Genomic DNA, 16,349 nt, shown 5'->3' on the forward strand with positions numbered 1-16,349 from the left:
CCTCACCCAACATCACACTGCCATGGACTAGTACAGCTGAGATCTCACTCCAGGGAGGATTGCCTGATATGCACCAGGCTCTCCCATCCCTTGCAGATAACACAAACACAATCTGCTGCCTGCTTGAATCTAACGTCACCAGCTGAAGGTGGGTCCTGAAGGTGGGGACTGTAGACTCTAGGCACATGTGTTAGATAATGTTGGATAGGTGAGAAGCAGAAGGAAACTTTGTAATGGTTTGATACAAAGCCACAGCATTTCCATCATAAGTGCAGAGCTGTTCTGCTTGGGGATGAGACATCACGGAAAAAGACTACCAGTGCTGAGTGCAGTGGCATTGAGGCAGACTGCAGAGAATGTGGAACTGATGGGAAAAGTTGGGGCACTGGAAAGAATGACATATAAGGAAGGATTAAACACGACTGCTCTAGGCTGAGAAACATACTGAGCTTCTAATTAGGGCTGCCTTATGCTTTCTGTGAGAGTCCTCACTCTTAATCACTGAGCACTGGAATAATACTATCACCTGCTACAATGTCAAAAAAAACATCCTAACCAGATTTTCTGCAGAATATTTTTATGAAAACAAAAAATGAAGCAGAACACAAACACCTGCTGATAATACAGTTTCCATGTTTAAGAAAAGATTTTTTTTACAACTTCGAGGCCGCACCTCAAGTACTGTGTTCACTTTTGGGCCCCTCGCTACAAGAAGGACATCGAGGTGCTTGAGCGGGTCCAGAGAAGGGCGACGAAGCTGGTGAGGGGCCTGGAGAACAAGTCCTACGAGGAGCGGCTGAAGGAGCTGGGCTTGTTCAGCCTGGAGAAGAGGAGGCTCAGGGGCGACCTTATCGCTCTCTACAGATACCTTAAAGGAGGCTGTAGTGAGGTGGGGGTTGGTCTGTTCTCCCACGTGCCTGGTGACAGGATGAGGGGGAATGGGCTAAAGTTGCGCCAGGGGAGTTTTAGGTTAGATGTTAGGAAGAACTTCTTTACTGAAAGGGTTGTTAGGCACTGGAACAGGCTGGCCAGGGAGGTGGTGGAGTCACCATCCCTGGAAGTCTTCAAAAGACGTTTAGATGTAGAGCTTAGGGATATGGTTTAGTGGGGACTGTTAGCGTTAGGTTAGAGGTTGGACTCGGTGATCTTGAGGTCTCTTCCAACCTAGAAATTCTGTGATTCTGTGATTCTGCCATCAGATTAGCTGGAAATCAAATGTCAGGCTTAAGTTTTCCTACAACTGCTGAAACTTAAGCAAAACCAGCTCAGCCACTTCCAATTGGAGGTAGAAGAACAGCTGACAGTTTCTAGCACCTTCAGAAGTTGAAGCAGGTTAGCTCTGCTGGTAGGAGCCCATCAGCCTCACTGGGACAGTCTCAGACAGCAGGCACGGGAAGAGAGTGGTGCTGAGTAGCAGTGCTCTGGCACAGCCGGTCCACGTGCTCTCAGAGCTCCCCTCTTCAGCAGCTGATGGCTACACTGTGGCCAGCAGTTGGGTCAGTTGAAGGTGATTCTTCCCATCTGCTCCACTCTCATGAGACCCGTCCTGCGTTCAGCTCTGGGCCCCCAGCACAAGAAGGGCACTGAGCTGTTGGAGTGAGTCCAGAGGAGTGCTGTGAGGATGCTCAGAGGGCTGGAGTACCTCTCCTACGAAGACAGGTTGAGGGAGTTTGGGTTGTCCAGCCTGGAAAGGAGAAGGCTCTGGGGTGACTTGCCAGTGGCCTGCCAGTGCCTAAAGGGGCTGCAGGAAAGCTGAGGAGGGACTCTGTGTTGGGGTTGTGGTGATAGGACAAGGGAGGATGTCTTTAAATTAAAAAAGGGTTAAGTTTAGATTAGATACAAGGAGGAAATTTTTCACTCTGGGGGTGGTGAGACCCTGGCCCAGGCTGCCCAGAGAAACAGTGGATGCCCCATCCCTGGAGGTGTTCAAGGCCAGGCTGGATGGGTCTTGGAGCAACCTGGTTTCATGGAGGTGTCCCTGCCCATGGCAGGGGTTTGGAATTAGATGTTCTTTAAGCTCCTGTCCAACCCAAACCATTCTGTGATTCTATGATTCTACGATATATAAGGAAGTTCATGAGATGTTCAAGGGTAGCATTTCCCACAAGGTTTCTGATTCTTCTCAACCTCCCCCAAAGGGACAGCCACCTTCCTGCAGCCAAACCCCAAAACCCCAGCCCTTCATGTCCCAGTTCTATGTCTGTTTGTTCTGACTTCGATATCCACGCCCATAGGCTATATGTTGGCTGCTGGCTCAACCCTTTCCCTGTCGTGTAGGCAGGCAGGCTGGAAGCTCCTCATAGCAACTTTTTGCAGACAGCTCCGTCACACTGCCACAGAGCCCCATTGCTTGGGAAGGGCACCTGGAGTGGAGATGTGGGCACTGCTCCTGGGAAATGCATGGTCCATCCCATCTCATCCTATGCATTCACAGAAAGCTGTAAACAAGCATCATGCTAAGCACAGGGCATGGGTGAGAACAAGGAATGTAACACACTTCCAGTCTCCAAGTGCAGGTTTTGGTATGTTCCTGCCTTCCAGACCTAATGCTTCCCCTTTTTTCCTCTGACAGTCCTGAGAGTGGTAAGTGCCATGGCAGACACTGCTGTGCCTGCAGCAAATCCCTCTGTGTCACACACAGGGTTTCTGCTGAGGTGCAGCAGATGCAAAGACAGCTGCAGTTGGCTGCTGGGAGAAATCTGGCTGTGCCAGAAGCTGTACTCCAGGCTGTGCTCTTAAAGACCCCATGGTGTGTGTGAGCCTGACCAGGCATGTCCTGAGCATAATCTCTTGTTCTGCACTGATTTGGTACTGGTTTTCCCAAGAATGACGCCTCCATGCAGTATTTAAGAGGCTGGCTTTTGTCTTCCCTCTTTTGCTTGCAGAGGGATGCCCAAGAACTGCACACAGCAGTTCCTGCCTGCTTATGTTTCAAGAGCATCGGGGGCAGGGTTCCTGATTTCCACGGTGGTTCAGAAACAATAGCTCTTTGACTTCAATGAGATTTTCAGCACTAAAACCACTGCACAAAGTGGCTGCTAAAGGACTAGCAGGTTTTAGGGATGAGAATGTGGACAAGTGGGTCTTTTGTTTCTCAGAGAGAGAAAAATTAATCCTGATGAGACAGCACAATCACACTTTTGGAAACCTGCTCTCTGTGAGCAGACAGGACCATTTGGTCTTCTCTATGCATACACAGATAGCAGTCCTTCTTCCACTTCACTTCCAAGCCCAGATGACAAACCTGAGGGCACAGAGCAGATAGGTCAGAGACCTGACTTGGAGGTCCCCCCAGCTGCTGCTATGGGAGATGGATGAGGTCTCAGGGAAGCAGTGGGTTAGAAGACTCCAAGTTTCCACAGTGAGCTCCTTCCATGTGGCAGTGGAATGCAGAAGTGCAAAGTGAGGTCTAGGTGATGGCCTGTAAAAACAGAGCTCCAGTATTTAGCTATGGCCTTTGTCTTCTTTCTTCCTGCTATATCCCGGACTCCTAGTGAAGCACAGGATCTCAGTGTCCCGGTCATTGCTAGGAAGCTCTCACTTTTCTGTGAATTTTCAGCTTTTGGGGCCACTTCCACTTTGTGGGGTGCATACCAGTTGATGGGGAGAGCCAACTGACCTTCACTCTGCTAATGCCCCTCCATAATACTAGAGACAAGTCTGCAGTTACTGAAGCACAGGTATGAGCAGCCAAAGCTCTGGTTTTATATTATACACTAGCTACATCCAAGGGGCTCAGCAGTAAACCCCTCCTGTGACAGAGAAGAGCAGTAGTGCAGTGTCATGTGTGCCTTCAATACAGAACCCAAGCATTAGGCACAGTTGCAGCCAGATCAGATACACAGGACATCATCCCTTAGACTAGCTACCACCCATCCACTCTCATCCCCAGTACAATGTTAGGTATTTACCCAATAAATACCTGTTTGATAAAACTATAAATAAAACCTGTGTTATTTGCCTGTCTGTGGTCTTTCCTCTGCTCCCAAAGTAAAGAATATGCCTCTGGCAGCCACCCTGGACAATAACAGGGTTCTGGTTTACAAAGGAAAGCACAAAGCACCCTCAAAAGATTTTTTCCTCCAACTTACGATGATGGAAGTCCACAGTCACTGGCAAGGACATTCAGGAAACAGCATTCCCTGGGGAACATGATAGGACAAAAATTCTTTCAACACCTCTACTCTCTAATGAGCTTAAATTCTTAAATATGGAATTAGATGACTGCTGGGGTGAAACTGGCAAGGGTAAAACTCCAGGTGGTCAGTGTTGCACTTATGGGTGCCGCAGTTCCTTTCTGTATAAACCCAGATTCACTCTCCTTAAATTGGGCATGTCCGTTGGAGTCTAAAATTAGGAGAGCTACCACCTTGAGCCTTCTTCCTGGTCAACAGCAAGAAACAGATCCTCCACAGGGACAGACTCATTGAATCATTTAAGCCGGAAAAGACCCTTAAGATCATCAAGTCCAACCATCAACCTAACACTAGCAAGTCCACCAAGTCCACCACCAAACCACGTCCCTAAGCACCATGTCCACACATCTCTCAAATACCTCCAGAGGTGATAACTCCACCACTTCCAATGGGCAGCCCGTCCCAATGCCTAATGACACTTTCTGCAAATAAATTCTTCCTGACATCCAATTTAAACCTCCCCTGGCACAATTTGAAGACATTTCCTTGTGTCCTAAAAACTCTGGCCTCTGGTTCCTGAGGTCAAACACCACTTTGAGTTGCCCAAATCATCAGCTGAAATTAGTTGAGATGGAGTGAGACCTCTTGCTCAGGCAGGGACTCGATCCCCATGTGTGACTTGCTCTGAGCTGTGTGTGTTTGTCCATTCCTTTCCAGAAGGCATTATATACCATAACAGATCTGATAACTCAGACAGACAGTGGTGCTTTCTTGCTGCTTCAGGCAATAAACTTGTCCCAAGCCAGTCAGAACAAATGTGCAGCTAATTCCTTTATCTCTCTTTAAGAAGTGGATTCATGTCTTGCAGAACATCCACCTGGTCACTCTCCCTCCTTGTAGTAATGCAATGTAGATTCAATAGGTTCTATAGATTCAATACCCCAGAGACAATTTGGCTGAAAACCATCCCTTCTGCCCACACAATAAAATATGCTCGGGGCAACCCTGATGGAAAGCAGCTCTGCAGAAAAGGACCTGGGAGTTCTGGTGGATACCAAACTGAACATAAGTCAGCATGTGCTCTTGCTGCAAAGTAAGATAATAGTATCCTGGGCTGCATTAGGCAAAGTATTGCCAGCCTGTCAAGAGAGGTGATCCTTCTCCTCTCTGGTGAAGCCACACCTTGAGCACCTGGTCCAGTTCTGGGCCCCCGGTACAAGAGGGACATTGACACACTGGAGAGAGCCCCAAAAAGGGCTACAAAGAAGCTGAAGGGAGTGGAGCACCTCTGCTATGAGGAGGGGCTGAGAGAGCTGGGACTGCTCAGCCTGGGGAAGAGGAGACTCAGGGGGAGCTCATCCATGTCTATGAACACCTGAAGGAAAAAATCAAAGAGGATGGAGCCAGGCTCTTGCCAGTCATGCCCAGGACGAGGGCTAGAGGCAATGGGCACAAACTGGAAGACAGGAGGCACTGTCTGTACACCAGGAAGCACTTTGTTACTGAGCAATGGAACAGGTTGCACAGAGAAGCTGCGGAGTCTCCCTCCTTGGAGATATTCAAAAGCCACCTCAACATGCTCCTGGCAACCTGCTTAAGCAGGGAGATTGGTCCAGATGACCTGCAGAGGTCCCTTCCAACCCCAGCCAGTCCGTGATTCTGGGGGTGCCTGTCATGTTGACCTGTGTATGGAAGAGGACAAGGCCAGGAGTGGTTACAGACATGGAAGATGGGAGGCCTCGTGCCCACCACTGGCTTGCCACATGTCCTTGGGTTTGCTCCTGCACCTTTCTATGTTCCCTGTGTTTAGGACACACACCTATGGGACAACGGAATGTCCTACCTACTTTCATATAATGCCTATTAAAAGAAAGTTGGTCACAACTGAAATTTCAAAGCTTGATCTAAGTACCTCTTCCCTCAAATTCCTGGATACTTCAGCATCTCTTTTTTGCATTTTGCATGGTCTCCAGCTCTGTTGTCCAGTTCTCTGCCAGTGTCACTTGCTCCCAGATCCACTCATCTCAGACCCTTATCCTAGCACACACCCTATCCATTCTCTGCCTTGATCCCCATGCTGCTTCCCTGTGGGTCCAATCCATCCTCCTGAGCCCATCTCCACCACAAGATCCTTCTCCCATTTTCTTTCTCTGGCCCCAGGATCCGTGCTGTTTTTCAGGATGGGCCCACCCAGAGCCTGCTCCTCTCACTAGCCTGTCCTCAGCAGAACTCGAGGAGAACATCCCACTGAATGGGGCTGTAGCATGACCAGTGCAGACAAACCCTTGCAAGATTTTAGATGTTAAACTTCAGCTAATTTCTACTGAGGCTGTGTGAAACTGAAACTTTTCAAGTGTTTATAATGTGCCCAAATTTGGGCATCTTTTCTCTAGGATAGCAAGAGGCACATGTTGACATACACAGCACCATCTCTGCCAAATGTCTTGTCCTGCTCCATAGCTTGCATGTGCTGGAGCTTCTCAAAATAAAAGTCATAAGAATCTGGAAAAATGGGCAAAATCAACTCTTTGTCTCCAACCTCATTCTCTGATGCAACTCAACTGATTTCAGTGCCATGTTTCAAACAAATCTAGCACAGGGCTGATATATGCTGTGAGGAATCCTCGTCCTGAGTGTTATTCGGGGTTTTTAACAAAAGAAAGACCTTTGAGACAAAAAGTGAGTGAACTGAACTGCAAAGATTGTTACTCATTCTATTTGTTGTTAACAAGCTACACTTTATTCTTAAATTGTAAATTTAAGCTTTAATTGCCTTGAACTCTGGTTTGGTTTACTTCAGAGGTACCAATCATTTGTTAAAGGGTGTTATTAATGCCAAAATCCAGGAGTTTTTGTGTAAGATGATATCAGAGGAATTAAAGTTGTCAAAACACCATTTCTGCAAGGTGGCATTGAGAGTATATTTGGTATGCTCAGATCAGTTGAGACAGGCCCGAACTCATATTTGCATTTGCCAGCCCTTTGACCATTGTGTAATGATGTTTTGTTCCTAGAAAACTCTTCCATCTTCCAGCTGGAGTTGGTCCTGATAACCAGAATAAAAAACATATGCACCTTTGTGCAGGAGCATCACAATACTCTGGTTGTTCTTGGCACACAGGGATTCTCCTGAACACTCTCTGATGCCCACTGAGATATTCAGGCAGATCCACTCTTGCTGTGCTCCAATATGTTTCTTATTTGATTTCCAGAACTGAGTCAGCAGAAGGACACCATGAACAAGAATAATTAAGAAAGGTTATCTCCGAGCTTAAATGTTTGAATAGCCCACACTACAGCTGGTGGATGGGATTTTAATATTTAAAATTCACCCTGCAAGGGGATATTGCATACATCCTGTCTGGAACCAGAAATACCTTGTTTCCTTCTCAGTTTGTGGGAGCAGACTCTGAGGCAAGACCTGAGCATGTGGACCTACCTGGAGTACCGTCAAAGGGCACAGGCTTGAATTTCTGGTACATATACAGCATGCAAATGTTTCGAGGGTCAAGAATTGTTCAGTGACAGAGATTAATTGCAGATCACAGACAGATTCAAGACAGTCACCACCTGCTCACAGCCAAATGATAGGAAGATGCAGGCAAAACTGTCACATCTGTTCAATAATTAATTATTGACCTTTTCTACTTCTGAACCCCTGAAGCAATCCCTCTGCCTGTGCCGCGTAAACACCCTGATGGTCTGTGTAGACTGAGAATGCAGCACCTTTCATTGCTGTTTAGCTCAGTTAGACATGCAATGCTTCAAACTGCCGTTAAATGGTTAGCATTTTTGCACCAATATAAACTTGTTTGAATAAAATTCAGTTTTCTACACTACGCTCTGGATGCCACAGTGCCCCAGGGCACTGCTAAGCTCCTGGACCAGTGACTGCTCTCTGTAGTAACCGGCTCTTACTCAGCTCAGTCACTCTCAGCAGCTACAGGGACTGCCACTTCAGAGCCACCTGGTTCACAGCTAGGACAGTTACTGTAAGCAAGATCGTTTTTTGGCAGAAGTTATTACACACAGCAGTGCCAAGTTTGGTATCACAGAATCAAGGAAACTTAACACTTATTTTGTACTTACTGAATTGAAGTTTGTCACTTCCTCCAGCCTTTCACCCTTTTTCCTTCTTTTTTTTTTTTCTTTTTTTTTTTTTTTCTTTTTCCTGAGATGTTATCTTACATTTTCCTATATGAATCTCATTTTTCCAGCACTTCACCAGCTCTCTCACCTTTCTGTGCAGCCACCGCTAATACCAGACTGTTGCAGCTGGTGCTTGCAGCATGTCCACTTGGGTACGACTGCAGAGCACTCTGGTCAGTGCTGCAGGAGGATCCTCTCCTCACTGGAAAGAGGTGATGATTGGTGGGAAAGGGTGAGTGCCCACAGCCAAACCACCTCCAGCCTCCTGCCCAGAGTATCAAAATGTGTTCTGCACCCTGAAGGGAAGGGTCAGGGCTGAACAGGAGCAGCACCACAGCTTCACAAGCCAACGGGAAGGAGCTGCAAAGGGGTCAGAGGGGGAAGATCACCCCCAAATCTGATCCTACTGAGATAGAAGATTCCCTTAATCTGTTAATCCTTTCTCCAGTTCCATGGTACCATGGGGTCAGTGCACACTTGACATGATTAAAGTACTGCAGGAACAAAACGCTAATAAATAACTTTTATATTCTTCATTTCTTCAGTTGTGACATATATAAAAGAGATAAAATGAGCCCTCTAAGAAGCCAGCCTTAGCTCTTATCTTCTGTTTGAACCGTTAAGTGCCAGCTTAGTTATTACTCATGCTCTCGACATTGAAGTTTTCCCTTGAGCAGTAACTCTTGTGCTGAGGTTGCTGTGAGTAATCTTTGGGATTTAGGCAGCTGCATGCTCAGGCAGACACTCACCAACACAGCTGAGCCCTGATGCCTGCTCACCTTTTCCTCTGCTAAGCCCCACCAGAGCTGTCTTTGACCCGTTCTCTCCACCTGCACTCAGGGATGGGGAGCATCAATGAAGGAAAGGCCCAGCCAGAGTGCAGAGAGCTCACCAGACTTTCTTCCCTGAGTGAGAGGTAGGACCAAAGTTCACATGCACGATGTCTGGGTCTGCCAGCCAGGGGACATCTCCATTCACAAAACTAGGACCTGTACCCCTGACTCCACACATCTGAAAAGCTCACCAGCCTGGCCCAAAATCCTGTGGGCCCATGGTGACTAGGAGACAACCATCCTTTCCGGATAGCTGGGGAGAGGCTCTTGTGGCTTTGACATAGTCAACTGCAGGTTCGGTGGCAGTTTGTCTCAATCAGAGGTGACCAATTAATGCTGTAAGTGCAAGGTTAACACATATAGGCAGGATGTAACCAGAACCCAAGATAATGCAAGGAGAACAATAAGCTTATTGTTCACACACTAAGACTTGAGACAAAGCATGAGTTGTCCAGGTTAGGTGGGGACAAAGCCTAGCTCCTAGCCAGTCACTGTCTGGTGGGCTTAAAACAACTCTTCTGACATTGCCCTGCAAGGAGGAGGAGGAGCAAGCACCAGGCTGTGGAGTGAAACAAGTCTCATCTCCTACATTTGCTAACGTTACTGTCTGGATTCTGGAGTCCTCACGACTCCTGCATACCTACCACGTTGAATCATAGAATCATAGAACCACAGAATCATAGAATCATAGAACCATAGAATGGCCTGGGTTGAAAAGGACCTTAAAGATCATCTAGTTTCAACCCCCCTGCTCCGGGCAGGGTTGCCAACCACTACAGCAGGCTGCACAGAGCCACATCCAGCCTGGCCTTGAATGCTTCCAGGGATGGGGCATCCACAACCTCCATGGGCAACTTGTTCCAGTGCCTCACCACCCTCTGAGTGAAAAATTTTCACCTAATATCTAACCTAAATCTCCCGTCTTAGTTTAAAACCATTCCCCCTTGTCCTATCACTATCAACACATGTAAACAGGCGTTCCCCCTCCTGTTTATATGCTCCCTTCAAGTACTGGTAGGCCGCAATGAGGTTTCCTCAGAGCCTTCTCTTCTCCAAGGTAAACAAGCCCAGTTCCCTCAATCTTTCTGCACAGGAGAGGTGCTCCAGCCCTCTGATCATCTTAGTGGCCCTCCTCTGGACACATTCCAAGAGCTTCACATCCTTCTTGTGCTGGGGACTCCAGGCCTGCACACAGTATTCCAGGTGGGGTCTCACAAGAGCAGAGCAGAGGGGGACAATCACCTCCCTCTCCCTGCTGACCACCCCTTTTTTAATGCAGCCCAGGACATATTTGGCCTTCTCGGCTGCAAGTGCGCACTGCTGGCTCATGTCCAGCTTCTCATCCAGCAGGACCCCCAGATCCTTCTCTGCAGGGCTGCTCTCATGTTCTTCTTCTCCCAGTCTATATAATACCTGGGGTTGCCCCAGCCCAAGTGCAACACTTTGCACTTGGCCTTGTTGAACCTCATTAAGTTCTCATGGGCCCATTTCTCCAGCGTGTCCAGGTCCCTCTAGATGGCATCCCTTCCCTCTATTATATCGACTGCACAACTCAGCATGGTGTCATCTGCAAACTTGCTGAGGGCACTCAGTTCCATTGTCTATGTCACTGATAAAGATGTTGAAGAGCACCAGTCCCAAGACCAAGCCGTGAGGGACACCACTTGAGACCAGTCTCCACCCAGACATAGAACCATTGACCACAAACCTTTGGCTGCGACCAGCCAACCAATTCTTTATCTGCCTAACAGTCCATCCTCCAAATCCGTATCTCTCCAATTTAGAGAGAAGAATGTGGTGAGGGACCATAACAAAGACTTTGCTCAAGTCCAGGTAGATGATATCCATCACCCTTCCTTTGTCCACTAATGCCATTACTCCATCATAGAAGGCCACCAGTTTGATTAGGCAAGATCTGTCTCTGGTGAAGCCATGATGACTGTCTCAGATCACTGTGACATCTTTATCTCATACATGCCTTAAGATGTCTTCCAGGAGAATCTGTTCCATGATCTTGCCAGGTCTGTAGTTCCCTGTGTCTTCCTTTCTCCCTTTCTTAAAAATAGGAGAAATGTTTCCCCTTTTCCAGTCACTGGAGACTTCACCCAACAGCCATAATTTTTCAAATACGATGGAGAGTGGCTCAGCAACCACATCAGCCATCTTTCTGCATCCTGGGATGTGTACCATCTGGGATGGGTGGGATGTATACATCCAATTTCATTAAGCGGTCCCGGACTTGTTCCACTGTCACAGTGAGATGGAATCCACTCCTCTCACCCTCTCCTCAAGGTTCAGGGTACTGACTGACATAGGAAACTTGACCACCAGTGAAGACTAAGGCAAAGCACTTATTGAGTACTTCAGCTTTTTCCATGTCTGAGGAAGCCAGTTCTCCTGTCTTGTTTATCAGAGAGGGCACACTCTCCTTGGCCTGTCTCCTCCTGCCTATGTATCTGTAGAACCCGTTCTTGTTATTCTTCACATCCCCTGCCACCTTCAGCTTGATCTGTGCTTTGGCTTTCCTGATCCGTCCCTACACATCAGGACGACACCCCTGTATTTCTCCCAGGCTTCACAACCCTGCTTCCACTTCCTGTACATTTCTCTCTTTTCCCTCAATTTAAGCCGCAGGTCCTTGCTCAGCCATGCTCAGCACGTGCTCCATTTTACTGTGTTCTTCACCTCACCAAACATGCTGTGAGCACCAAAGGGCCCAGGTGGAGATGGTGACAAGACTGAAGTTGCTGGCTTGCTCTAACTGTGGAGTCTTTAGGAAAGTGTGGTACAGCCTGCAGGATGATCAAGAATGACAGCTTGCTTGAGCTGCACATAATGCTGGGGCAGAGCTACTTTAGCTCAACCTGAGGAAGATGGAAGCAGAGAGATTTATAGGAAGGGCCAGGGTTACTTTGGTGGAGGCTCACAAACCCCGTGGTGGTTTAGAAGTGCCATTGGGTTCCTGAGCTTTTACAGCAGCATCCATATCTGGCACTTCTTGCAGACCCTTACTGGATTTCTTCCATGCCACGCTCCTGGGCACAGAGCCCTCAGCATGTAGGAATCCCTGGTCAATGCCAAATGATGCAGCATCATGAGGTCCAGCAAGGACACAACTGTCCTATCTTCCGTACATTACCCTTGTAACTCTACCAGGGTTTCAGCTTTCACTTCCCATGCCCACATCTTGGTGCAGCAAAGCTGCAAACCTTCCTGTAGTTGTGCATAGTGTGGGATGGTTCATCACGCGATTTTGTGAACCCCATGCCTGTGGCAGCAATAGGTCTTATCTCACAGAGTCTGCAGTTTCCCTCCAGTACCATTCCAGTCTTGTGTCCTTTGAGAAACAAGTCCACACAGTGCCATAGCCCCCATCCACACCCCAAAACGAGACCCTGCTCTCAGGGCAAAACTCATCACTGCCTGAGCTTCTCTTTTAGGTGAGGAGAAGAGGAAAAATGAGCAGAAAGAGGCAAGCCACGGCATTCAAGCAGAGCAGGAAAATGCTCAGTAACTTATGTGCCTGATGTGATGGGATCCAGAGCAGAACAGAGACCTGCCTATTCTGGCAGCCACACTTGCCGCTGGAGTAACATCTGATTTGGGAATGTGTGTGAATTTAATACAGAGTATTAGAAATCAATATTTAGCTGCTTCCTCCCCTCCAGCAAGTGAGGTCAGGTGCTTCTTTCTGAAAACAGTTCTGAATCAGAGGCTTATTTTTCCAGCCAGAAAAGTGAAGCATGCTAAAAGTATGAAGTATGCTAAAAAGCTACAATAATATTGATTTTTCACCCCAAATAGACAGAGACTGTTTCTGTTGTCTTCCCTTTCTTATCAATACTGGCAGGAGGTGGTGGGTCCTGCTGACCTCATGTTTCATGGACAGAAAAAATGGCTTCTCCAGCAGCTTTCTGCTGGCAGGTTTCCCTTCTGGAGCTTCAATGGGCCCCCTCTCTGCTATGAGATTGGTTCTTGCAGACCCTGTAAGTACTGTCCACAGCAAAATGAACTGCCTTCCCTCTAGACTTTTCACCCTGCCATTGTAAATCCCACTGGCTTCGTGCCAGAGACTACGCTAGACACAACCATAATACAGTCATTTTTCTTCTACATGTTGGAGAAGGAAACAGCAGAAATGCTATTCTTTCAAATAATTTAACAAAATACAGATCCCAGCTCAAGGTAACTCTTTAACCTCTTCAGTGAAAGTCTTCACTCCTGCCAGGACTGTTCTGTCCTGCAATCTGTCTGACCACATGCAGGGACTTTTCAGGGATAGGATCTCTGCACTGCTATGAGAAACCAGGTCCACTTACAAGTGTGCTGGTTGTGAACAGCCTGGATAGATGGAGAGATAGCAGCTGTCCCTCAAGTCACTTATGCAGCAATAGGATGGCTTCTGGAAAGAGAGCTCCTCTGGGACTCAGTCAGTGAAAGAAAATGCTGCTTCAGAAAGTGCTTGTGTTTCTCAGTCCTTCTGGGCTGTAGCAGCACCCTGCAGTGTCCCAGGCAGACCCTGCTCCCAGTGCTTGATCTTACTTGCCCCAAAGTGTGTCTCTGCAACACGAAGACTTGCCCAATTCCCATGTCTCCTGCACACCCCATTGCACTCAACACAACAGCATATCAGCTGCAGTGGGTCTACACCTGAAGAAAGCAAAGCAGGCCCACAGACCAGTCAGAGCAACATCATCAAATCACTTCAGAAGTATTTTGTGTATTGACTGGAGGACCAGAGAGAGTACAGGCTCCTCAACAGACAATACACAGCCCAAGATGGGCTCAGGGGGTGGCAGCTTACCCTAGGAAAGTTGTGTTTCAGTATTCCATAAAGTAGTTCAATAATTACTGCATTTTGTCTCCATCTCCGAGGCCACAAATACAAAGCCTTTGCTCCACTGAAACTTGGTGTGATCCAGATGTGATGCAAGCTAAGCTAGTGCTGACTTCTACTCTGTATTCATAAAGGCAAACAGAAGGCAAGAGCTATTTTTGGACACTGACTTACAACTGTCTTGTAAGAAAGGGCTTTCTTCTGGGGATCCTTTGAAAGAGCCATTGGAAGGGTCTTTCAGGAGTCCAAAGATAAGTAGTTAAGTACAATATAAAAGAAAATAGAAGCTAGCTTTGGATTTATCCAAAAGCCTGAAGTGCACAAAGCTGTAAGAGCAGTTGCAGCATTCAGACATGCAAGAGCAGACCCAGGAGGCATCCCTAGCTAGGCTGCACAGTGCAGAACTGCATGGAACAGAGTCCAGCCTCGCAGGGCTCTGTGGCAACCTCCCAGCCCTGCTGGCGTTGCTGGGGTCCTTGCACCTCAGCACCCTTACAGGCCTCTTCAGCTGGATGCCTCACTGAGGGTCTCCAGCCTGGATCTGAACAGTCACGAGTGGCCTCACTGGCTTAACTACTGCTGTCTGAGATGCCTCCAACCTTCAGAGTCACTGCTCTTTGTAGAAGGCATGAGCAGAGGCCGAGCCTATCTGTCCTGAGGAACGTGGAGCATTCCTGATACTGACTGCTCATCCCCACGCTGCTCTGCCTTCCTCTGAGCATGGCTCCACTGCCTCTCCTGGCTGAAACACCAGCTGGGGCCACCCCACTGGCTCTCCCAGTAATTAAGTTAGAAAACTAAGTAACTATTACTTAATAGTTAAGTAACTATTACTTAATAGTTACTTAATGTGGACTTCAAAGAGCTTCTGGTGCAGCCTGGAGTTCATAGGATCTTTAAATTGCTGACCCCTCCTGCTCTTTCCTGTGGACCCCAGTGACTCATGACTGAGTGCCACACAGCTGGGCCCAGTGGACCCCCACAGAAATGACAGTCAGACCAGATGGACCACAGAGAACATATTGTTGTTTCAGGAAAAAAAGGTGGGTCCTGCCTCCTGTTACTTATATCAGATAAGAAAACCTTGAGAAGATGAGTTTAGAGCCTAAAGCCACTGTATGATGGCCAAACTCTGAATTTTCAGATTATTCTCTGCTGTGTGCCAGGTGTAAGTTCCCAGCCACCAGGGATCTCAATATACAGCACAGTGGAGGCATCCTGTGTTGGACAACATCCACTTCAACCACAAACAGCTTTTGCCACTGGGTTTCTGGAGGAAGGAAGGCTCTTCCTCACACCTCCTGGGGGGCATAGGCAAGTTCCAGGCAGCTGCCTGCCCACTCCACCCTGTTGCAGCCAAGTGCTCCATCTCCCAGGCTGCAGAGGAGCTCAGAGCATGGACAGCACCTCCCAAGCTTCCCTTGGCACCTGCCCCATGGCCACCATGTGCTGCTCTGTGGGAGGAGGGTGGTCCATTATGATGAGCAGCCCCCCCCAAATGGCTTGCACAGCATGGGCTGCTCCAGTGTTCCAGCAGGTGGCTTTGCCCATGGCAGTATGGTGGTTGCTCATCTCCAGAGCAGGGCAGTTCACCCCCACGTGCTGGTCTCTGCTGACACAGTTGCAGAGGCAGCAGGCAAGAGCCCTGCATGTGCCGTGTGGTGCAAAGCTTTACACTGCCCAGAGATCCTGCCTGGGCCCTGCAGACAGAAATGGCTTTTCCAAGGAAAAACAGGACAGGAAAGACCCAGTAATCCTCCGAAAGAAACACCAGCACATTCCTCCAGACAAACAGTTACGTGACGAGCGGCAGAAACGGCTCCCCAAACCGCTGGAGAACAAGTAGACAAGTACCATGTGTGGAAATTTCAGCTTCAGTTCTGCAGTGCAGGCTGTAATCATGTAGGAGGCGTAAGCCAGCCCTGCCAAGAATTTGGGGCTCTGCTTCAGAGAGACACATGCGCTGTGCTGGTGCACGTCGTGCCCTCTGCCAGACCTGTACCTCAGCAGGGGACTGTGCTCCACATGCGCCCCTGGCCCCGCTGCAGGGCACTGGCATGCTCACCACATGCTGCAGCTCCCCGCACCAAACAGAGCACGAGGAGGAGGCTTGGGGGCACCACTCCCTCCCACTGGACTTGGAGTGGCCATCATACAGGAGCTGTGTTACTGTGCAGACAGATACTCATAGGGTCTGGCACAAATTCAAGAGGTGCTGAGGTTCACTGGGGTGTGCTGGTGCAAGCCACTGCCTGCAATAGGTTCCCTTGGGAATAGCCTGATGGCATGTCAGGGCAGGGGGCGTGTTGGCATTGAGCTGGCATGGGAAGCAGTCAGAGCTCTGAGATGTCCCACTCCAGAGCCTGTACATGTAGCTGAGTGTGGTGGGCTGGC

The 16,349-nt window shown here is 48.4% G+C and overlaps 1 protein-coding gene across 6 annotated transcripts in view; it reads right to left on the reverse strand.

Moving 5' to 3' along the window:
* Positions 1-16,349, reverse strand: part of MYOCD (myocardin) — a 252,907-nt gene that overhangs the window by 142,014 nt on the left and 94,544 nt on the right. The gene's annotated exons all lie outside the window — the stretch shown is intronic.

Source organism: Anas acuta, chromosome 18, assembly GCF_963932015.1.
Source record: "Anas acuta chromosome 18, bAnaAcu1.1, whole genome shotgun sequence".
NCBI classification, from domain to species: Eukaryota; Metazoa; Chordata; class Aves; order Anseriformes; family Anatidae; genus Anas; species Anas acuta.